Here is a 25,044-nt window from a genome sequence, read left to right as displayed (position 1 = left end):
TTCCAAGTGCCAGCCACTTAGCCCATCTTGAGATCCACTGTCCTAAAACACAGCTCTGAATTTATATCTCCCCCACTGCTTAAAACCCTTCAAAGGTTCCCTGTAGCCTCAATTTAAAGGAAAGCCCTAGGTAGTTCCCGCTGTACTCACAAGCCCAGCCACCAGCTCTTTGCTTACTATTGCCAGGTGCATCACTTGTCTACCCTTTCTCTGTTGCTGACCAATTTCTTTGAATCCAGATTTGCTTCTGTTCCATTCTGACAGACCAGTCCGTAGTATTTGGCCAGACCCAACTATCTTATTCTCCTTTCAGCCAGTGGAAGAGTGGTTGGACCACCTAAGAGATAAAGTACAAACTTCTCAGCTTGTATTCAAGGCAGTACCCGTCCAGGTTCCAAACGGCTTGCCTCCCATTTTCCACTACTCCCCTTGGTGTCCTGGTCATGCCACCATGCTGTGCTTAGAGTCTCCCTGTCTTTGGAGTCCCTTCTCCCATTCTGCCTATTGAACTCTTTACCATCTTCCAAAGCCCAATTGAAAAACCTCTTCTCTCCTCAACTTCCCTTACTCAGAATTATCCTTCCTCCCCTATCTCTCTCTCTCTCTGCCTTTAGCAAATAGCTTTTTAGGGAAGCTCAAACCACGGTGGATATGTGTGTATGGCTTTTCTTCCCTACTAGCCTCTGCCACAGCAATATAGTCTGGTATGTTGTTACCTCTTTCCTTCACTCAAGTTTGTTTAATAAGATATTCTGAACCCACAATAAATGGATTGCTGTGCATTGAAAGCCAATTTGACAAAGAATTGCATTAAAAAACAAAATTATAAACTTTTAAATTAATTGATGGGTGTCACAACTAGAAGACAATGACTACACTTTTAGTAGTTTTTGTCTTAAAAATCATGTAATTTGGGAGAAATTAAAGCATAATTTATCCTAGGACAGTTATTGGCCAGGTGCCTGTTCATGGCATGATATATCAGTTCTGGGTGCAAACTTGGGAGGCTTTGTACAGGTGAGGAATTTAAGGCTCACAGAGAGGAAGTGACTTGTTCATGATCGTGATGTGTTATTAAAAGAGTTAAGATTCAAGTCCAGGTTTCCTAACTCTTAACCCAGCCTTGTATTGGGTTTGTGACTAATCATTATTCTTTTCAAGGTAGGGAGATGCACTGACATTTATGTCTCTTTAAATTAAGAGAAACTCTTGACCTCTCACCCATGAGCCTACCCATGAGGCTTACTACAAGGTAAGCCAGAAAGGGAGCCACATAAGTGAAGCTGGCAAGGAAAGAGCCTTCTGTCCTCTCCCTTCATTCAACAGCTCCTCACTATTCACCCTAACTTCTGAATGCTACAATTTGAGAATCACTCCTTTGTTCCTGATTAAAATGCAAGCTCATATAAAAGAGGCACATCAAGTCTTATGAGCCATCCATGTCCATGGCTCATTTATCAGCTTCCTTCTCTTACTGAACTTTCAAAGGGCAAGGGAAGACACCATGAGAAGGAAAGAGATGCAAGGAGAGGGTAGAGCCTAAAATGACAAACCTCCTAACTTATGATTTGGGGGTTGGAGTCTGTCTCTGTGGCTAGGTGACTTCTGATGATGTGATGTATCTTCCTTCCTGTCTTCTCTTTTAGCCCACAGTATGCAGAAGCTGTCTGAACCGTTCCCATGTTATTCTAAAGCAATGCCTCCCTCACATATATTGGATTTCTTGTCTGGCAGGGGTGGAAAGGAAACAAATGGGATGAGATAAATTTTACAAGTGGAAAATGGTGGAAGGCAGAGGGCAGGGCAGCAACTGCCTGCGTTAGAGATGGAACGCCCCAGACTGAAAGTACGCAACTCACCTCAAAATATTTTCCACGAAAAGGAATAGCCCCTGTGCTCCCGCCCTGTGGGAAAACTGCCCTGTGGCCTAGTACAATGATGATTTGCTCAAATTGCTCAACACCCTGGGAGTTCCCTTGCTTTAAAGAGTGCAGATTTTTTGAAGGCTAGAATTCTATTTCCTGTTTTTCCTTTCTTGCGTTTTCATTCAGTTTGTTTTCTTATAAAAAGTAATCATATCCATAGAGTTGATGTTTCCAGACACATTGAATAGGTCTAAAAACAATTGCTCACTAAACAAAACAATTTGCAAAGCAGAAGAAAAAGAAGTGAGACTCACCCAGTAAGCATGAGATTATTTTTTCAAGTTCATTGCCTCTTTTCCTCACCCAAGTTTGTTGCAACAGAGAACACACAAACCACACCTCAAACGCTAGTTCATGCTAGAGAAATTTAGATTAACAAAGGAAAAAAAAAAAAAAAGGAAAAATAGGAGAGGAAGGAATGAAGAAACACAATATGCTACTGCCTTAGCCCTGACCCTGAAACCCAGGACAAGAACAGACACTTGCTTGACTCAGAGTAAAGATGGGTGTGGAGACTGTAGGTCACAACAATTGCTGGTCTGCTTCAGCTTAAGGTAGGATGAGTCCCTGGAAATAACAAAAAGGGGAGCTTTCTCCCAGGTCCATCACCCATGGCTTACAGTGCCCATAAGACTTTCTTGCTTTAAAGCTCCAAACTTGTGTTGACTAATACAGTACTTAGCAGCTGCATGGAGTTATTTAAAGTCAAATGAATTCAATTCAATGAAAGTAAAAATTAGTTCCTCAGTTGCTCCAACCACATCTCAAGCACTCCCTGTATACATGTGGTCCGTGTCTATTGTCTAGAACATTTCCCTCATCACAGAGAGTTCTACTGCACAGCACTGCTCTTGATTTCTGGTGCTCCCAGTATGATGGGAGTCGTCCACCCATTGGAAATCAGGGACTAGCTGTAAGCAACGGCTCAGAAGCACTCAGTTGCGTGAGGGCCTCAGGTGTGGGCAATGCCAGAGGGATGCCCAGCTCCAGGGCAGAAGTACCATGGAGAATCCTGGGGGAGTATGACGGTGCCCCCTCACCAATGTGGCCTCTGTCCCAGTTGGCGAATGGTGGCCCGTCAAGTTTGTGAGCGTGGCTATAAGACCCAAATTCCAGAGCATATTTCAGGGCTGACTGGGGTTTACTCTGGTTAAGAATGTAAGCAGAAGTCAAAAAGAAGTTCTGAGATTTTTTTTCCCTTGATTAAATGATGTCTAAGGTCACTTTTGAACCTAAAAGTCTATGATTCTTCCCAGCAGTTAAAAAAATAGGTGAGTTGGTTTTAAAGACCATTTTATAGCAGAAAGCAAAACAATCTTTTGGATCAGAAAGCAAAGTAAGAAATTTTTCTCCTCACTGAGACGGTTAATTAAAAGAAAACCCAGTTCTTCATAAGGTCTGAAAACTATGCAACCTAAATTTTATTTATACTCAAAATACTTTGAGTATTTGCCTGTGTTAGAGATGGAATGCCTCAGACTGAAAGTACGCAACTCACCTCAAAATATTTTCCATGAAAAGGAATAGCCCCTGTGCACCCCGCCCTGTGGGTGCATATACTATATGTATATATAGTTACATATACTATGTCTGTAGAACCTAAGTGAGTTCTTTCCTGTTGTGCTTAGCAAGTCAGGGAAGAAATGGTCGAGAAACATTGTCCTTCATTAGAAGAAGACATTCGAGTAAACAAAACTTCTTTAAAAATTTATTTTATTTTTTAGAGACAGGATCTCACCATGTTGCCCAGCCTGGATTAGAACTCCTGATCCTGTGGCCTCAGCTTCCCAAATAGCTGGGACTACAGGCATGTGCCACTGAGACTGGATACACATTCTTAAATGTCTTAAAAGTCTTTAAAACTAGTTAGAAGTGGGGTTTTAGGTTTATAAACAAATGCAAACATAATACTAGCATTATTTGAAACTTGTTTGTATTTTGTATGAAAATGTCATTAGAACAAAAATTATCTTTATGTCCTGCAGATCCTGGTGGAGCAAAGAATTGGTAAAGAGTAAAAACAAATTATGTAAAAATTACATTGTGTAGATAAAGCTACTTTGTTGACTTACTTCAACTGACACATTTATTAAGCAGAAGTGTTTGCAGAGAATACCGTGAGTAAATTGCCTCACACATTTCATTACCAGTTGGCAGGACCAAATGATTTCTGACAATAAGAACAGGAAACTTTCTCTCTGCTAGTATGAACAGATTATTAAGAAAGAACACGAGCTATTTCGTTAAATTTTCTATCGCTTTCCTGACTCCACAAGAAAATCGGGGGTCTACAAAGGTGTCTGTCTATGTGCGATTTAATCAGGAGATACAGGGTTTCTCAGGGTGCTTGGATTTTCTTCTTGGTCTTTCTGTGAGAACATCTGAGGTTGAAAGCAGGATGGCTGCATACTATCTCCAGAAGTTTAATGAGAACAAGACTTCTATCAAAGGTTTTAAGAAAGCAATTTGAATGTTCAAAGTAAAAGAGAACAGGACAGTTACAATGCCCTAAATTACAAAGAAAAAAAATGACAGACTCTATGAATCGAGAATCTAACTCCTTCCCCTTTCCCTCCCAGACGGCTAGCTTCCCTCCCAGGAGGGCAACTCAACCCTCAAGCCCAGGGGCTTCCCTGCAGAGGGAAAGCAGGTTACTCACAGCGCCTCCTCTTTCTGTGCACAAGGTGCGACCCACTTCGCAGTCTGCACCAGCCCCAGGTGCTTTTCTGCCCCCTTGCAATTCTTTGAACCTCCAGGACCAAGGAATGGTGGTCTGTGATTGGCAGGAGGCGCCTAACGTGGGCTGAGCTTGCCGCTGCCTGCCCTGCCTCGCGGAGGCGGGGGAGAAACTGAAGGCTGTCAGATTTCTGCTGCTCTGGAATGTGTGACTGACAGATGGAAGCATTTTCACAGCCTCACTCATCACTTTCCTGGATCCCTCCTAGTTCTGGACTTTATTGGAATACAAACTCAAGGCTTTGGTTTTGATTTGATTTGATTTGTTTTTATTAGCGTAATTTGATCCTTCTGCTTTTGTGTGTTGAAGGCTTGTTAGTCCTGACCACTCACAGCAATGCTGATATGTGCTTACCTGGGTAGGGACATGTCCCGTTTTACCTTCTATAACTTGCATATGCCAAATTCATAAAGATAGTAATTGTCCAAGTAATGCTCATACTGTAGGTGACCCAAAGACTGATTAGGAGCAAGAGATGTGGAAAGGAACTGATTGGGAAAAATTCAGGCAAAGAGAGAGGGCTCAAGTAATTATCTGATGTCCAATTCCTCCCTCCCCTCTTCTTTCCTCCCTTTCCTTTCTCTTCCCTTCCCTTCTTTTCCCTTTTTCTCTGCCTTCTGGAGCCATCATGTGTCATACATTGCACCCAGAGCATAATTTTAATGGCTGCATAACCTATCATGGTATACATGCACCATAGCTTATTTAACCTGGGTTAGGAATAGGTAACGGCAGTAATGTTAGAATTTACTGAGTGCTTTAATCAATAGACTTGGGAGTTCCTCAAGGATCAGCATCATCTTTGTTACAGGTTAAGTTGTTCAGGAGCAGACTCTGAGGCGAAATTTAATGTGAAATGTATTTGTGAGGGAGTGCCCTGAGATTAACACCCATGGCAGGGAGAAGGAAGAAACAGGACTGGGCAGAGAAAGAAGTTGAGCTGCAATATAGGTGGGACAGTCTTAAGCAGCCCTTCTCGGAAACTCTGGAGAAAGATGGCCTGTCAGAGTAGCTCTGACACCAGGCTCCTCCATGATCTGCCCTTCAATGTGGGTCGCGACTCGTGATATTTAACTGGTCTAAAAGATTTGGTCCTATAGACACACTCAAACTTTTCAATCCTCACGAGGATTTCCTCTATCATCTTTGGGACAAGGAACCACTGCAATGTTCGTCTTCTCTTCATTCCCTAACAGATCCCTTACTTCAAATGGACTTTCCTATGGCAGGGGAGGGAGTCGTAGTGCAAACTGGGTGGGAAAGAGGCTGCCTCCCTACTGGAAGTTCGGAAAGTGGGTTATTTAATGCCTTTTGCTTTCTCTAGTGACCAATTTCAGGAAAAATACTTCTCAAAACATGATGTTGTCTAGAATATTTTAAATACATACTAAAAGTCCCAGGTACTGCCAAATTTACTCTTCACAATATCCCTTTAAGGAATATACTATTATTCTCCCATTTTACAGATGAGAGAACTGAAGCCTAAGGATGCTAACTGCCCACTGTTACATAGCCGTTTAGAGGTAAGGACTGCAATCAGCCTGTCCTCACAGCCTGCACGCTTACTGTTTGAGTACAGTTACATGATCTGTATAACTTTTAAAATGGTATTAAAAATTAAAATCGCAAATATGATTTTTTTCTATTAACTGCTCAATGAGGTTAATAGAGAGTAGAATATTTTTCCTGGGATATGTGAGAAGCCATCTTCTGCAGTATTGGCTGGAGAATAAGTCTGCCTGAACACTCAGGCTCCCTGTGGAGGAAAGCAGGTTACTGATCATGTCTCAGCTTCTGTATTAAAAACACCTATGTAACAAACCTACGTGTTCTGCACATGTACCCCAGAACTTAAAGTATAATAATAAAAAAAAGTTAATAATAAAAAAAAGTTGAGTCAAACCTGCAAACGATGTGCCCGAAGTGTTCAGGTCCACACAATTCTTTAGGGCCTCTAAAAATGACTTTTTCTCCAGTTGGTCTTGACAAATTTTTGGTGGGGTTTCCTTGACAACTTTCCTAAAGTGTGTATATATTTTGGCTTTTGACCTTTAATGGGTCTTCTCTCTTACACAGCTATTTTTTTTTTTCACTCAAAAATAATTGACATTCCCATATTTCCTTCAGCTCCTGGAGATGATACTTAACTCAGTTAATATGTTTAGATTATGGCCACCACAAGATGACTTCTTAAAGTATGTCTGGACCTTTTCCAAGAAAGGGACATCCCAGCATTAGTAGACTCTTGCATTTGGAAAGGATTTTAGTTCATTTCAATAAGCATATATGGTTATTATATGGAATTATTGCATGTAATACCTATATACCAATAAAAAATCATTTAGCCCAAATTTTCACCCAGTGAAGAAATCCCTCAGTGATATCTCTGATGTCCAATATAAAGGGGCTACTCTATACAACATTGTGTTTATTGTAGAGATATTGGTGAAGATGTTGTATACAACCTTATATTTTGGGTCTAAAAGGTCCCAGGGGCAAACATTGCTGGTCTCAGTGTCTGGAAGAATTACATTTTTCCTAAGCAACTGGTTTGTTTTATCTATCTACACTTTAAAATTCAACCAAATTCAATCTTGCCTCCATTCTCACTACTCCATTGAAATTGTTTGTCAAGTCACAAACAACCTCTACTTTGCCAAATTCAGTGTACACTTTGTCTTTGTTTTTATTTATTCTCACCCAGAAGCAATAAATACAGTGGATTACTCTATCCTTCTTATAACGCTTCCCTCTTCTGCTTTCCACAAGATCATATTCTCTTTGTGCCTGTCCTATATCTCTGGCTGTTTCTTCTCATTCCCCACTGTTGTCTCTCCCTAGGCCTGAGCAGTTATGTTAGAAGGTTCTAGGGCTTGGGCCCAGCTCTTAATTCTGAGTCTAGCTCTGAAACTGCATTGCTGTCAGAAGGAGTTAGTCCCCAATACCTTCACTCATTTTCACTACTTCCTGGTTAGTTCAAGAAGATAAACAACTCTGTCTGGATTTAAGGGTTATAGTGAAAATTGCAGGCTTTTGTCTTGTAAACACAGTGGTATTTCTCTGCTTTTACCCTGGAACCTTCTTTTTTTCCCCTTGGCCACCAGTTTTTAAGGAATACTGAATTTGTTGTGGTTCTGAGAATTTTTAAGAGCATAAATCAGATTTTGTTGTTCCTCTACTTAAAACAGTTCAGTTCAGCTTTTGCACTCAGCATAAGGGCCAAACTTCTTATTAGAGCTTACAAGTTACCCGTGTATTACTTTCCAAATTCATTAAGTACTGCTTTCACTCCATGTATGCTCCAACCACATGGCTTCTGCATTTGCTGTTCCATTTAATGGAAATCCATTTCTCCTGGCTGTTCCTGGGCTGACTCCTTGTTACTCTTCAGGTGCAGCTCAGCTCTCGCTTCCTCTGAGAAGGCTTTTCAGATTTCCCTACCTAAAGTAACCCTGCCCTCTCCACTCCAATTTCTTTCTCTCACATCACCTTGTTTTATTTCCTTCATAAACAAAATCAAAGTCTGGTGTTGTTCATTCATTGTCTTTCTTTCTCTGCCCTTGCTGGTTAACCCAAATTAGCATCGTTTCTAATGAATACAAAAATTTCTGATTTGGGAGGTTAAGGGTGAATTAGTTCTCCTCAGTCCTGGAAAAAAAATATTACATTAAGTTATGCTTGAGAAGAGCCAAAAGTGTGTGACCAAAGTGCCAGTTATATGAAGGTATCTGCATTTATTAAAGTATTGCCTTAAATTATTCTCTGCTTTTAAAACAACATTCATCATATTATTCTGATGAGTGTATATCTATTTTAGAAAACAAAAATAATCTATACTTCCCTACTCAGTGATAAATACAGTGAATATTTTAGTGTAGACTCATCAATTTAGGAACTATTCAAGGGACTACTATGTGTAGATACCATTCTAGCACAAATAACATACACAAAAACCCCTCAGAGCACTTCCCATCTTCTTTGCATTTCCCCCCATGTAATTATCCTGCTCATTTACAGTTTTCTAAAACAGTTATTCTTACTCAAAATATGGTGTGGACATTTTTCTCTGTGATGTTTTACAAAATGATTTTAAAGGATGTTTTACATCCCACCATATGAATATGCTATTATGTGTTTAACTGAATCCCTGGGTGGAAAATTCAGGTTACTTTAAATTTTTCAATATTACAAATAATGCTGTCAACAATATTTCTGTACATAAATTTAAAGACATTCATTATTTCCTTAGAACAAATTCTTAGAATTAGACTTTCTGATTAAAGGGCATGCTCATTTTAAAGTTTCATTTATGCCGTCAAATTGTATTTCAGAGGGTTGTAAAATCTAAGTGTGTGCTCCCCTCAATAGTGGAAGTAAGTGCCCATTTCTCTATACTTTTAGGTATGTTAGACACTATATTGAAAAAACAATGTTTACAAAATATATTTAACCAGTATCTAATTTTTGTTTTAATTTTTATTTCTTTGACTATTTATACATTTCCTTTTTGTGGCTACATAGTAGGTGCATATATTTTGGAGTACATGGGATGTTTTGGTATAGGCATGCAATGTGAAAGAAGCACATCATGGGGAATGGGATATTCATCCCCTCAAGCATTTATCCTTTGAGTTACAAACAATCTAATTACACTCTTTTTTTTTTTTCTGAGATGGAATCTCACTTTTGTTTCCTAGGCTGGAGTGCAGTGGTGCGATTTGGCTCACCACAACCTCTGCTTCCTGGGTTCAAGCGATTCTCCTACCTCAGCATCCCAAGTAGCTGGAATTACCATGTGCCATCATGCATGACTAATTTTTTGTATTTTTAGCAGAGTCAGGGATTCTCTATGTTGGTCAGGCTGGTTTTGAACTCCCAACCTCAGATGATCCTCCTGCCTCGGCCTCCCAAAGTGCTGGGATTACAGGCGTGAGCCACCATGCCCAGCCCCAAATAATTCTTTAAGTTATTTGAGAATGTACAATTAACTTATTATTGACTACAGTCACCCTATTGTGCTGTCAGATAGTAGATCTTAGCCTTCAACGTTTTGATATTAACAAGGTTTTGACATTTGTTGATTTTCTGTCTAGATGATTTGTCTCATGTTGAGAGTGGAGTGTTGAAGTCTCCAAATATTATTGTATTAAAGTCTATCTCTCCCTTCAATCTAATAATATTTGCTGTATATATCTGAATGCTCTGGTGTTGATTGCATATAGGGTTAGTATTGTTATATTCTCTTACTGAGTTGATCCCTTTGTCATTACATAATGAATATCTATATCTCTTTTTGTTGTTTTTGACTTAAATTTAGTTACTCCTGCTCATTTTTTGTTCTTCTTTGTATGAAATATCTTTTTCCATCCTTTTACTTTCAGGCTATATGTGTCTTTATAGGTGAGATGAGTTTCTTATAGGCAGCATATAGTTGAGCCATGCTTTTTTATTCAGCCTGTCTGTATCTTTTAGGTGGAAAGTTTAATCCATTTACATTCAAGCTTATTATTGATATGTGAAGGCTTATTCCTGTCATTTCATTAATTGATTTCTGGTTGTTCTGCGTATTCTTAGTTCTCATTTTTTATTATTTTGTTTTTGTGGTTTTCTGTAGTGGTATAATTTAGCTTTTCCATGTTTATGTGTTTTCCCTATCTGTGGGTTTTATATTTTCCTTTCTTTTCATGATGGTAGATATTGTCCTTTCACTTCTAGGTGTAGGACTTTCTTAAGCATTTCTTACAGTGCCAGTCTAGTGATAATAAATCCCTCACCTTATCTTTGTCTGGAAAAGACTATTTCTCCATCATTGACAAAGGAGAACTTTGCTAGGTATAGTATCCTTGGCTGGCAGTTTTTTTTTTTTCTTTTAGCATCTTGAATATATATCATCTCTATTCTCTCCTGGCAGGCGCAAGGTTTCTACTGAGAAATCCACTGTTGATCTGATGGGGACTCCTTTATAAGTGACTAGACACCTTTTCTCTTGCTATTTTTAGAATTCTGTGTATTTTTTTTTTTTTTTGACAGTTTGACTACTATGTCCCATGGAAAAGACTTTACTGAATTTTATCAATTCAATACAATGGGTCCCTGGGTTTCCTGTATCTGGTTGTCTAAATATCCTACTACATTTGGAAAATTTTTATCTACTATTATCTTAAATTAGCTTTTTACCCCTCTAGTTTTCCCTTTGCCTTCCAGAATGCCAAAAACTAGTATATTTGGTCAATTTATGTTGTCCCATGTGTTACATGGGCTTTGCTCATTTTTTATTCTGTTTTCTTTATTTTTTTCTGACTGAGTCATTACAAAAGACCTGTCTTCAAATTCTGAGATTTTTCTTTTCTGCTTGATCTAGTGTATTGTTGACACTTTCTAATACATTTTGTATTTCATTAAAGAAATTTTTCACTTCCAGAATTTCTATTTGGTTTTTATGATACTCTTAAATATATTTCTTGTTAATATCCTGAATTGTCTTTCTGATTTCTTTGTATTATTTTTCATTTTTCTCTTGTATCTCACTGAGCTTCTTTAATATTAATATTTTAAATAATTTTGGGATTTTGTAAATTTCTTTCTAATTGGAATCTGTTGTTAGAGAATTATTATGTACCTTTGTAGTTATATTTCCTTACTTTTTCATCGTACATCATTACCTTGATATCTATGCATTGGATATAATATCACTTCTTTCAATTTTTAAAATTTGCTTTCATAGGGGAGGACTTATTCCTGAAGATGTATCTATGGTATTGATTGAATATGACACTTTGGCTTTGATTCTGGTTGTGTGCAGTACTATGGCCTCTGTATGATTTCTTTGGGGTCTAGTACACCAGGTGTGCCAGTCTTTGAGTCCCAGTCATGGCAGCAGTAGGTGAAGAATGACTATTTTGGAGCCTCAGGGCAGTATACACTGGCACTGGTGTTAGCGGGTCAGGCAGGCTGATTTTTGGGTTTCCGGACAGCTTTAGGAGTGGCAGAAATGGCCTGGGCAGGTGGGCAGATTCTCTGATCCCTGGGAAGTGGCTATGGCATGGCGATGGCAGTAATAGTGATGGGACAATCCTCTGGGTCCCAAGTGGTCTGTGTTGGTGTTGGTGGTTATTGCAGTCGATTGGATGGGCCTATATACAGGCCTGTAGGTGGTGCATAAAGGTCTGTGTCAGCTGTGGTGGTAGCAGCAGGCTGGCTGGTCCTGACCTCAGGTTCCTGGGAGGAGTGCTCAGGTGCCAGTCATGGTAAACTGGGCTGATTGATCCCTAGGCCCCAGATGGCATGGTTGGGCAATGGGTATTGGAAAGTAGACCCAGGCTAAGTGTATCTGTCCTCAGGCTCCCTGGTAGTAGCTCTGGTTGGGGAGATAACCAGGCTGCCAGTGGAATGCTCAAGTGGAGGCAGCAGCAATTGTGCTACTGCCCTTCTACTGAGGAAGGCATGATCGCTTTCGGTGGGAGCAGCCGTAAGCATGCAGCTGGAGGGGCACGTGCTTCTGTTTGGCTTCAGCCCCAGTGACAGTAACTTGTGGTAGCAGCAGCTGCAGGTAGTGGAGTTTGTGTTTGGGATGCATGAACGTACACAGTTTCCCCTCTGTTGATGGTTGGGGTCACTGCTGATGGCTACTGCCTCTGCCCTGGTAGCACCTGCTACAGTTGGATAATCTTAGTGGGGGCTCCAGGGATGTGGAAATAGGAAGGGCTGTTGAGTTCCAGAGCAGGATACAGTCAAGTTGGGGGCAGGGTGGGTTCTCAAAATGGCACCATTTATAACTTCATAGAATGTGGAGGTTTGTGGGGTTCAGCATGAGGTTCCTTCTCTGGAGCAATTTGTGGTTTCCAGGGAGTTCTCTGTGTTGGTTTCAGGGCCTGTGAGGGTCAAAAGTTTCTCCCATGGCTAGGATAGAAGGAGTCCACAGTGGAAATGTGGACCACTGGGGAATCTCACAGTTATCCATTCCCCACATTGAGGAGTCTTTCCAGGTTCCCAGCTGATCCTGGTAGAGCAGGCTGCCTCACTTCCCTCTCCTTCCTTGCTTTCTATCACTTCTCTGTTGGATTACAGTGTTCTCTCTTAGACCAGGGGTCCCTAACCCCCAGGCAGCTGACTGGTGCCTGTCTGTGGCCTGTTAGGAACTGGGCCACACAGCAGGAGGTGAGCTGCAGTGAGTAAGGATTACTGCCTGAGCTATGACCCTGTCAGATCCGCAGTGGCATTAGATTCTCTTAGAAGCACAACACCTACTGTGAACTGTGCATGCAAAAGATCTAAATTGCATGTTCCTTATGAGACTCTAATTAATGCCTGATGATCTGAAGTAAAACAGTTTCAGTTAAAAACCATCTCCCTTCCCCAGTCCATGGAATATTGTCCTCCATGAAACCAGTTACGTTAGTTTGTTCTCATGCTGCTTTGAAGAAATACACAAGACTGGGTAATTTATAGAGAAGAGGTTTAATTGACTCACAGTTCTGCATGGCTTGGAAGGCCTCAGGAAACTTACAATCATGACAGAAGGTGAAGGGGAGGAAAGGCACCTTCTTCACAGGGTGGCAGGAAGGAGAAGTGCTGAGCAAAGGGTGAAAAGCCCCTTATAAAACCAGCAGATCTCATGAGAACTCACTCACTATCACAAGAACAGTATGGGAGTAACCAGTCCCATGATTCAATTACTTCCCACTGGGTCCCTCCCATGACACATGGGGATTATGAGAAACTACAGTTCAAGATGAGATTTAGGTGGGGACATGGCCAAACCATAGCACCATTTCCCAGGTGTCAAAATGTTTGGGGACCACTGTCTTAGACAACCTGGAAAAAGTGTGATCATCCCCTCACTATTTTGGTTCCTTTTTTTGTGGAAGAAGTGAGTACCAGATGTACCTACTTAGCCATCTTGAAGCCCCTCCTCCATAGTTTCTTCTTTGTTTTTCATGTCACTTATGTAATTATTTTTCTTAATGATTTCTGCCTTTGGTATTATGTTTAGAAAAAGCATCCCAACTCAAGATTTCATATTTTTATATTCTTTTATTTTTTTCAGTTTGTCTCTTTCCCCATTTGACTGTTTTTGTGTGCATATGTGTAAGTATGTTGTTATGTATGTAGAGTTATATTGTTATATAATATGGGGTACATCCAATAGTACTCATCCAAATAATTAAAAAACAATTATAGCAACATTTATTGTATGGATAGAATTAAATTGCATGGATGTGCCACAATTTATTTGACCAAAGTGCGGTTGGACAATCATCTCATTTTTTTTTTCTTAATATAAAAACTGGACACATTTTTTCCCTATAAAATTAATGAGGTTCAGTGCAATTTCTGGAAGTGTAGCTTGTCTAGACGAGTGTAGCTGTCTAGAACTGTTCATAGGTAGAAGAGTTCTGGTGATGACCAGCTGTGGCTCTAGTGGTAGGTTATTAAAACAGTGTAAAAGCCATTAGAAAAGAAGAGTCCTTTAGATACTCATAGCCTACTTCTCTGTATCTGCCAATACTGAGTTTAGAGCCCTCTGAGGCTCTGCCTCCACTTAGCTACCCTTGTGAGTTCTAAGCAGTGGCTTGTGCTTTAGTTTACCTGTCATTGCTATCTCATCTACTTTCTGTTTTCAGAAATCATAAAAATCTCTGGTCTCTTTCCCTTCTGCTTTAAGTATTACAGTAAATTTCCTTCCTTTTGTAAATCTTTACTGTAATCTTAATGGAGTTTGAGGAGAATTCTTTTTCTTAAAATAAATTCTCAATTAGGCAAACTATTTATTCTGCCTATTGGAATCCCCTAGGTGTTCATAATAGGCCACACTACTACTCTCCACCTGGTATTAGATGGTTACAAATTCTGCCAACTCTATAAAAAAAATAGCCTGAGACCCTAAGGAAGGTGAAGGAGAAGAAAGGCACCTTCACACACTGGCGCACTAGCAACATTAGCATATTATTTGTCACTTATAAAAACAGCGTTTTCTGAGTTTTATCCTTACAAATAAAAATACAGGGTTTTCTGAGTTTTATCCTTACAATGTTTCCAACCAAAAAATTGACATGAAGATTGAAGCATAGGCACAGAATCACCTGAAACCATACTTGCCCACACCCCTATACACACACATATATCTAGGGATATATGAGCACAAAACACTAACAGATATAATTACACTTACATACTCATAACTTATTCACAAGAATAGGTGGTTTAGCATAGCGTTATTAAAGAGGTTAAATACATAAGAGCAAAAGAAGATAGGTGGAGAGAATGGATGAGTAGAGCTGAGAATGAGTTACTAGGCATGAAATACTAGGAGGTTAATTTTAAAAATAAAGTATATATGCAAGAGACCAAAGACCAAAGAATAAAACAAGGGAATTTGTAAAGAGTAGGGGAAATGGATAATTCTCCTGGAAGGCTAAGATACTTTTATTTTTGTTGGTTCTGAGTTTCACAACTATTCTTCTTCTTCCCTGTCATATGGTGAAACTTAAAATATTAACCTCCATATTTCTTTTTTAAAAATAGCTTTATTTGTATATAATTCATATACCATAAAATTATCCTTTTGAAGTGTACAATTAAGCAGTTTTTAGAATATTTGGAGTTATGCAATCATTACCACTACGTAATTCCAGAATGTTTTCATCACCCCCAAAAGAAACCTCATGCGCATTAGCAGTCACTCCCCATTACCCCCTCACTGTAACCCCTGACAACCACTAATCTACTTATGTCCCTTTGAATTTTTCTTATTTTGGACATTTCATAGAAATGAAATCATAGTGGTTTTCTATGTCTGACTGCTTTTATTTGACATAATATTTTCCAGGCTCATACAAGTCATAGTTATGTATCGGTACCTTATTCCTTTTTATGGCTAAATAATAATCCACTGTATAAATGTATCACATTTTTTTTTCACTTTGAATTAAAACATTTCTTGATTGTGGTAAAAATACATAATGTAAAATTTGCCATTATAACCATTTTAAAGTGTACAGTTCAGTAGTGTTAAGTATATTCACATTGCTGTGCAACAGATCTCCACAACGTTTTCATCTTACAAAACTGAAAGTAAATCCATTAAAATGCTCCCTTTTGCCCTCCTCCTAGTCCTGGGTTATCAGCTTTCTACTTTCTGTTTCTGTAAATTTGACTACTTTAGGTACCTCATATAAGTAGAATCATAGAGTATTTTCTTTTTGTGACTGGTTTATTTTATTTAGCATAATGTCCTCCAGGTTCATCTATGATGTAGCAATTGAAAAGTTTGCCTTCCTTTTTAAGGCTAAGTAATATTCTATTGTATGTATAGACTACATTAAAAATAAATTCATCAGTTGATGGATATTTCAGTTATTTCTATTTTTTTTTGTTATGAATGCTGCTATGAGCATTCATGAACAAGATTTTTTTGTGGACATATGTTTTCAATTCTCTTGGGCATATATATACCTCTGTATTAGTCTATTTTCATACTGCTATGAAGAAATATGTGAGACTGGGTAATTTATAAAGAAAAAGAGATTTAATGAACTCATAGTTCCACATGGCTGGGAAGGTCTCACAATGATGGCAGAAGGAGAAGGAGGAGCAAAGGCATGTCTTAGATGGAAGCAGGCAAGAGAGCATGTGCAGGGGAACTGCCTTTATAAAACCATCAGATCTCATGAACACTCATTTGCTATCATGAGAATGGCATGGGAAAACCTACCACCATGATTCAATCACCTCCCACCCGGACCCTCCCATGACACATTGGGATTATAGGAGCTACAATTCGAGATGAGATTTGAGTGGGGACACAGTCAAACCATATCAACCTAGGTGTAGAATTACTGTCATGTGATAACACAATGTTTCACTTTCTGAAGAACTGCCAAACTGTTTTCCAAAGTGGCTGCACCATTTTACATTCTACTAGCAGCATACAAGGGTTCTAATTTCCCCACATCCTCTGATATTTGTTGTCTTTTTGATTATAGTTAGTGTAAGGTAATATCTCATTGTGGTTTTGATTTACATTTTTCTAATAACCAATGGCATCATATTTATTCTTTAAACACAAGAAGGGAGGAGAAAGATTGAGGAAAACTGCGTTAGTAGCTTTGCTATTACTGTGAGGAAATCAGGGTAGCTGGGGAATGATTTGAGGGAAGGCAATCAGAATTGCTCAGGTAAAATCCAATATTACTGTTGATAATATTACTAAAATAATCAGGGCTAACAATGCCCATTATTGTTATAAGTGTTGTTATAAACATCTCTAACAACACTTGAAACACTCGTACCTCATATCTATATAAATAACCTATTTTTCATAAGCTTCTTTAAGGATTTCTTCAAGGGAGGTCATGTATTTTGATCTCTGGTTACTCTGACACTGAAACATTTATTTCCCTTTTATATTTGACATACTCATCCATATCCTCTGTCAGTTTTACTCCAAAAGGGCCAATTCTGAGACTCCTCTTTCTCTTTTGCTTGACAATTAGTTCCACCCAGATACTTTAGTGTTTACTCCTGGGCTGGGACTACTTCCTTCCACTTAGGGACTAAGAACTGAATACACTTTTAGCTGATTGATCTTCCATATTAGATAGCTTTTTCAGTAGAGAGCCTGAGTCATGGCATATGAAGCTTGATCTTCATTTTCTCCCTTTTCTTCCTAGACAAACATCTTTAGACAGGTTCACTGTACCATACAGAGCCCATCCCTCTGATCCATTGCCTCATGCTGAAAGGTCAAAGATGACAGTTGTGAAAGGCATCCCAGAAAGCCAACAGGAAAAAGTGGCTGGTGTGGTTGAGTCTCAAGTGTTCTGCTTTGAGAAACGTGTCAAAATTGTCTGGTCTTAGGATTGAAAACAAGTGAATTAAATTTAATCATTAATTTCATATGTTGTTGATAACATTTGAGTTTTTAATCACTAATAATATTATTGGTCCATTTATCTTTGGATGATTTTATTCAGCCATCTAATTGATATGACCTTAGTTGTATAACTCAAACTTTTCCCATAGGTTTATGCAAGTTTATCAGCTTCACCTAGTTTTTCCAGCCCACGGTCAACAGAGCTACTTATCTGTTTGAATGAGAACAATTTATTGAGTTTGACCATGTGCACACTTTGTGGACAACTGAAAAAAAAATACAAGTAAACTTTGAAATTATAAAGTAATTTTTACATAATTATAAGAAATGAAAGATATAAAAAAGTAGAATTTGTGTGTGATTTGTTCAAACAGAAGCTTAATTTATTGTAATTCAACCATATAATCATACCAATGCATGAACTGAACAATATAAAAAATCAAGTCTCCCGTAACATTCAAACAGAAATTAAATGGAAAGTTCATATCACAAAAGTAGTATCAGATGATCATCTCAGTTACGATCTTTGGGCAGACACCCTCATACCAGACAGACCAAGTTAAGGCTTTTTCCATTAAAATACCGGTTGAACTGGTTATACATTCCACATGATGTAGATACTCTTTAGGGGATAAAGGTAATGAGAAAGTGACATTCTGCCTCACCCACAGGTGTGTACAGAGCAGTACAACATGCTTGAGTTTTGCTGTAGGTTAAAAATCAGAAGTGAGCTATCCATAGGAAAAGATTAGAATCACATCCACTAATGGCAGAGTATAACAAACAAAGTTAAAGAAGAAACAGCAAAAATAAAAGAAGAAATATCACAATATTAATCTTTCATTAAGAGAAAAAATGCTGTTATAAATTCTTTTTCACACACTTTCTGATTAGATATTTTGTAAATAGCTTGGAAACAGGTTTGTATGCTTTATAAGAAGTACATATAAAGTGCTAGTTGTGATTTGTGAACTTATTATTCAAGGATTTCAGAGAATGTGTATCGAAATACCAATGTATGCATAAGTATAATGTGTTTTTGTGTGATTATTCAGAGATATCTGTAATTGTTATATAAATTGTACATAGATATCCCATAGATTTGTACTTACAAATTAAGATCATATTCAGGTACAGTCACCATCAATGTCTATTCAAAACCATTTTTTTTCAGATGGAAAACAGAATAGAGTATTGACACATGATTGTAAACAATCCTGAAGAGAGGCTCATTCTTTGTAGATTTCACATTTTGTCTCTGTTTTTCATCATTTCCTGCACCTAGGGAGAATGAAAAACAATTTTTTTCCCCTTGCAATTTTGGTTTACTTGGAATTATCATATTTTGTGAGGCTAAAATATGTAGAGATTTAAAATACAGAAGTCCTTAATTGAGCTGGTGCAAATAACTTGTACTTTGATACATCAAGAATATATGTTATAACCTCTATGGGAACCATTATAAAATATTATGAGGATTATTAGAGCAGTGACCACATTCTATATAATACTGTCACAGTAGATCCATGTTATACATATTTGCCAAAACCCACAGAATGTACAACACAAAGAAAGAACCCTAATGTAATCTATGGACTTTAGTTATAATATATCTATACTGGCTCACCAATTTGTAACAGTTGTACCACACTAATGCAAAATGTTAATAATAAGAGAAATTAGTGGTGGGGAGTGAGGGAAGGGTAAGGAGATACATGGAAACTATTATTTCTGCCCAATTTTTCTAAAAATTTAAAACTGCTCTAAAAAATAAAGTCTACTAATTAAAAAAAATTCCCCCAATAAGAAACAACAACAACAAAAAAGTAGATAACCTCTCAGTCAATAGAGGGAAAAATGGAATGATAAAAGAAGACAAAAGGTAAAGAAAGAGAAATACAAGTAGGACAAATAGCACATAGCAAAAACAAGAGATTTAACCTCAAATGTATCTTTCATTGTATTATTTGTAAATGGTTAAAAACTTGCCAGATTTGAATACTAATGATAAAAAAGCAAAACCTCAACTATATGCTATTTATAAAAAACACATCTAAAACCTAAGAACAGAGAAAAGTTAAAAGTCATAAGGATAGAAAAATATAATACCATTTACCTATTAGCAGAAATAAATCTGGTATAGCCGCAATAATTTTGAACCAAGTGGTCATAGTTCATGATATACCCTTTGTAATAAAAAGTTCAATTTATCAGAAATATATAAGAATTATAAATTCATATGCACTTAATAATATAACCCCAAGCACATATACACAACAAAAATGGACTGAACTATAGGAGATAGACAAATTCACAATCATATTAGAAGACTTAAAAACAACATGTTTAGTAAGCCTGACTTAATGGATACACTCAGAATACTTGCCAATGATTGCAGAATAAACCTTTTCTTAAGCTCAAAAAATTTATTCACAACTATTAACCATATGCCGTGTCATAAAACAAACACATATCAAAGATTTGACATTATACAAAGTATGTTCTATGAGCAAAGTGCAATTGACTTAGAAACCAAAAGATAACTACAAATTCAATATCTAATAATTTATAAAAATAATATAATGTCCCCAAACCCATGAGTTGAAGAAGAAATTATAATACCCATTAGAAACTATTTAGAACTAAATTAAATGAAAATACTACATATTTAAATTTATGTACTAAAGCTTTAAATGCATATATTATTTTTTAACCAGGAGATTCTACTTTCTAAATATAGGAAAAGGCACTTAAAAAATGACTCCTGCAAATAACAGCTGTATACAATGTACAAAATACAACACCCACCCCACCCACCCCAAACAAATGAACACAAAAACCAAACCAAACCAAAACATAACTTCCAGAAGGCTCTGGAGACTAAACAAAGAGAGATAAATTTTAAAGGAAAGTCTAAACTTGGACGAAGTGACCAGAATGAGTTCTTCATTTTTTCCACATTAACCCAATAGTAGTCACAGCCATATATAGCTGTGGCAGTGCAAGAATGCCTAAAACTCTGATAAGAAATCCTGCTGTCTTTCTGGATGGAAGAATCAGGGGAAGTAGCCTGGCCAAATATAACCAGATTCTGAAGAGTGAGGGAGAATTCAGAAAGGAGAAAAAGATTCCTCAATATTGTATATGAACTTCAGGCTGACCCCTAAAACATGTACTCATAGAATGGACTCAAAGTAATGTGAATTGATTTGAGCTATCCCCTGTCAATCACATGAAGCAAGAGAGAACTTGCAGTTTGAATCTAATCACATTAACTGCCATTAAAAAAATCAACATTCATCAGAAGAATATCACTAAACTCAGTCTGCACAATATAATATTAACAACATCCCAGATTGTCTAAAATCATTCTACTTATAGAAAACAGAAAATGCAATTCACTTTAGATGAAAAAGACAACAGATGCCAACTCCAAGATGATCTGGCATTGAAGTTACTAGACAAGCACTTTATTTTTGAACAGTCTCACTTTGTCACTCAGGCAAGAGTGCAGTGGTGCAATCTTGGCTCACTGCAACCTTTGCCTCCTGGGTTCAAGTGATTCTAGTGCCTCAGCCTCCCAAGTATCCGTGATTACAGGTGCGTTCCACCATGCCCAGCTAATTTTTGTATTTTTAGTAGAGATAGTGTTTTGCCATGTTGGCCAGGCTGACCTAGGATTCCTCGCCTCAAGTCATCTGCTCACCTTTGCCTCCTGAAGTGCTGGGATTATAGGCATAAGCCACTGTGCTTGGCCCTAGACAAGCACTTTAAAGCAGCTACAATAACTAACTATGCTCAATCAAGTAAAGGAAAATACACTGGAAATCAAAGAAAATATAGGAAATAGAAGACAGATGGAAAGTGAAAAAAACTGAAGAAACTACATGGGGATCCATCAAGGGAGTGAGAGAACATAGAGAACAGAGAAGAGCAAAGCTGAGCATCCAGTCACCTGGGACTGGCCTAGAGGCAAGTGAAGCTCCCCAGTAAGGGGAAAGGATGAGAACCCCCAGGGGATCCACACTACCCACAGGGACTTATGTAATCCTGGGAATGGAAGAACACCCATGACTCCCCCAGGGCCTCTAGACTGATAGTGAGAGCCACTTAGAGTTTCTGTAGAAGCAACACTAAAATTCATAGGGACACCCACTGGCCTTGGGCCCTGGAGCAGCCTGGTGCAAGCTGCCATAGTCCCAAGAGAGGCCCCAGTCACAGTGCCAGAGAGCAGTCAGATTGCTCCACTCCCCTTCACCAGGTAAGGCTCAGTGTCAGCTTCCAGCACAGTGGTCTCACACCTGCCTGAACTCTGCCAGGAGACACAGTTTTATGTTTCTCCAAGAAGCACCCAAACAGCAGGTCAGGTTACTCCACCCACCCTTGCTGCTCCTAGGCAAGTGTGACATGCTGGCTGGGGCTTCCAATATAGAAGATCTGCCTCTGCCTAACTCTGTGGGCAGGTGCAGCTATAGGTTCTCCCAGGAAGCACCTGGATGATGGGCCAGACTACTCCACTCAACCCTGCTGCTCCTAGACATGCAAGACTCCCTGGCTGGGGCTTCTGCACAGCGGTCACACCTCTGCCTGAAATCTGTGGATGGGCACAGCTCTGTGTTCTCTGAGGAAATGCCTGGATAATGGATCAGGTGACTTCATTCACCCCTGATGCTCCTAGCTAGGTGGGACTCATGGCTTGTGCGGCCCCCAAGCAAGAGGAAAGCTCCCACTCTCAGAACAATGAAAGAGGTGAGATGCCCAGGTTCTCAAACTGATAGGGGAGTAGGTGTGCCTCCCTCCACAGGGCCAGTTAAAGAAGGGTATAGCCTGACTGCCAGCTGTGGCCCCTGCCTAAGGCAGCCCTGCAGCTCAGAACACCTAACAAAGGAAAGGCAGGTACACAGCTAGTGATTGGTGGGGGCTCCTCCAAAGCCCAGGAGGGAACCTAGTTGAGGGGGAGTGGTCATCTCTCTCCCCTCTACTGCAGAGCACTACTGTGAATGTGTCAAAATACAAAAGAGCAGAGGGCTAGGAGCTAGGAGCTTATCTGCTGGCTACTACTCTTAAGCACCATCTACTGAATTTCAGCCCAAATTATAACACTAAAAATATTTTGCCAGTATACAGCATCTGTAAAACCTAAGGCAAAAATCCAGCCACGAAGATCCTGCACAGAGCATTAGCCCTCTGAAAGCAACCAGAAATGAAGCCAACTGACTATACTCAACTTCTATCACAGTTAAAGGAATACTAGCCCTCACACATGAGAAAGAATCAATGCAAAATCTCTGGTAATTCCAAAAGCCAGAGTGACCCCTTACCTCCAAATTAACAGACTAGTCCTCTAGCAATGGTTTAAAACCAGGTTGAAATGACTGAAATGACAGATATAGAATTCAGAATCTGGATGGCAAGGAAGATAATTGAGATTGAGCAGAAAGTTGCAACCCAATCCAAGGAATCCACTAAAATCATCCATTTTAGGAGCTGAAAGATGAAATAGCTATTTTAAGAAAGAATGAAACTGAGCTTATGGGATTGAAGAATTCACTTCAAGAATTACTAATACAGTTAGTATCATTAAAGCAGAATTGACCAAGGTGAGGAAAGAATATCAGAGATGGAAGACCAGTTTTTCGAATCAATTCAGTCAGACAAAAATAAAAAAAATTAAAGAAATACATAAAACCTCCAAAAAATGTGGGATTATGAAAAGAGACCAAATCTATGACTCACTGGCATTACTTAGAGAAAAGGTAGAGAGAATAAGCAACTTGGAAAACAGGGTTAAGGATATAGTTCACAAAAATGTCCCCAATCTCAGCAGAGGTGGACATACAAATTCAAGAAAAATAGAGAACCCCTGTGAAATACTATACAAGACAACCATCCCCAAGGTACAGAGTCATCAGATTTACCAAGACGAACATAAAAGAAAAAGTCTTAAAGGCAGCCAGAGAGAGAGGTCAGGAACCTACAAGGGGAACCCAATCATGCTAGCAGCACACTTCTCAGCACAGCATTCTTAAAGAATAAGATATTCCAACCAAGAATTTCATATTGCACCAAACTAAGCTTCATAAGTGAAGGAGAAATAAAGTCCTTCTCAGACAAATATATGCTGAGGGAATCTGTTTCAACAAGACCAGACTTACAAGAGGTTCTTAAAGTTTCTAAATATAGAAACAAAATATTAAATCATGCAATCATAAAAACACACTAAAACACAGAGTCTACAAACAATATAAAGCAATTAATCAAGTCTACAAAACAATCAGCTAACAACATGAGAGCAGGATGAAAATCTTACATATCAACATTAACCCTGAATGTAAATGGTCAAAATGCCTTACTTAAAAGGCACAGAGTGGCAAACTGGATAAAAAGACAAGACCCAACTGTTCGCTGTCTTCCAGAGATGCATCTCACATGTAATGATACCACAGACTCGAAGTACAGGGATGGATAAAGATCTACTATGCAACTGGAAAGCAAAAGAGAGCAGGAGTCACTATTCTTATGTCAGATCAAACAGACTTTAAACCAACAACAATCCAGAAGAACAAAAAAGGGCGTTACATAATAATAAAGAGTTCAATTCGACAAGAGGATTTAAGTATCCTAAATACCTACACACCCACACTGAAGCATCCAGATTAATAAAACAAGTTCTTCTTGACCCATGAAAATACTTTGACAGTCGCATAATAATAGTGGGGACATCAACACACCACAGACAGTGTTAGATTGATCATTGACACCAAAAACTAACAAAACAATTCTGGAATTAAACTCGACACTTAGACCTGATAGACTTATACAGAATATTCGGCCCAACAATCACAGAGTATACGTTTTTCTCATCCACACAAATAACATATTCTGAGGTTGATCACATGCTCAGTCATAAAGCAAGTATCAATCACTTCAAATAAACTAAAATTATACCAAGCATACTCTCAGACCACAGTGCAATTAAAATAGAAATCAATACTAAGAAGATCTCTGAAAACTACACAAATACATAAAAATACACAGTTTACTCCCAAAAAACTCTTACATGAAAAACAAAAGGCAGAAATTTAAAAATTCTTTGAAATTAATGAAAATGGAGACATAACTTTTCAAAATCTTTGAGATGCAGCTAAAGCAATGTTAAGAGGAAAGTAGATAGTACTGAACCTTCAAGAGGTTAGAAATATCTCTTATTAATAATCCAAGATCATACCCAGAGGAGCTAGGAAAAAAATCCAACCCAAAACTAGCAGAAGAAAAAAAAATAGCAAGAAACAAACAGCCTGATTTAAAAAATTGGCAAAAGACCTAAAATGACATTTCTCAAAATGAGACATAAAAATTGCCAGCAGATATATGAGAAAATGCTCATCTTGACTAATTATCAGGGAAATGCAAATTAAAATCATGACAAATCATCTTACCCCGTTAGACTCTTTTAATCAAAAAGATGAAAGATGCTGGGTGTGGTGGTTTACACCTGCAATACCAGT

At 38.4% G+C, this 25,044-nt stretch overlaps 2 protein-coding genes across 2 annotated transcripts in view; one reads left to right on the top strand and one right to left on the bottom strand.

The window, feature by feature from the left end:
- Positions 1-4,643, bottom strand: part of UPK1B (uroplakin 1B) — a 28,444-nt gene extending 23,801 nt beyond the window's left edge. The window contains exon 1 of the mRNA XM_012463957.2: positions 4,585-4,643. The gene's annotated coding sequence lies outside the window, so the exon portion shown is untranslated. The remainder of the gene's footprint in view (positions 1-4,584) is intronic.
- The window catches only part of B4GALT4 (beta-1,4-galactosyltransferase 4), a 90,730-nt gene that overhangs the window by 57,656 nt on the left and 8,030 nt on the right, over positions 1-25,044 (top strand). The gene's annotated exons all lie outside the window — the stretch shown is intronic.

Source organism: Aotus nancymaae, unplaced genomic scaffold, assembly GCF_030222135.1.
Source record: "Aotus nancymaae isolate 86718 unplaced genomic scaffold, 86718_ANA_hifiasm-v0.15.2.pri h1tg000011l, whole genome shotgun sequence".
Lineage (NCBI taxonomy): Eukaryota > Metazoa > Chordata > Mammalia > Primates > Aotidae > Aotus > Aotus nancymaae.
This window is presented reverse-complemented; position numbering and strand designations above follow the sequence as displayed.